The following is a 291-nucleotide window of genomic DNA, read 5'->3' on the forward strand; positions in this document are numbered from 1 at the left end:
AATATTCCTAATATATTTAATTTAATTTAATTCATTTTGATTTAATACAAAATTTAATTTTTATTAATTATTTTCAATGTAATATATAAAATTTAATTTAATTTAAATTAATTAAAAATGTAAAATAAATTTAGTTTAGTTTGATCAATTTTAATTTAAAATAAAATTTTTTTAAATTCATTTTAATAAGTACAATGAAAAATTAATTTTTTTCTATTTGTTTGAAATACTTTATAAACTTTAATATAAACTTTAATTTAATTTAATCAATTTTGATTTAAAACAATCAAT

Source organism: Leptopilina heterotoma, unplaced genomic scaffold, assembly GCF_015476425.1.
Source record: "Leptopilina heterotoma isolate Lh14 unplaced genomic scaffold, ASM1547642v1 Lhet_103, whole genome shotgun sequence".
Lineage (NCBI taxonomy): Eukaryota > Metazoa > Arthropoda > Insecta > Hymenoptera > Figitidae > Leptopilina > Leptopilina heterotoma.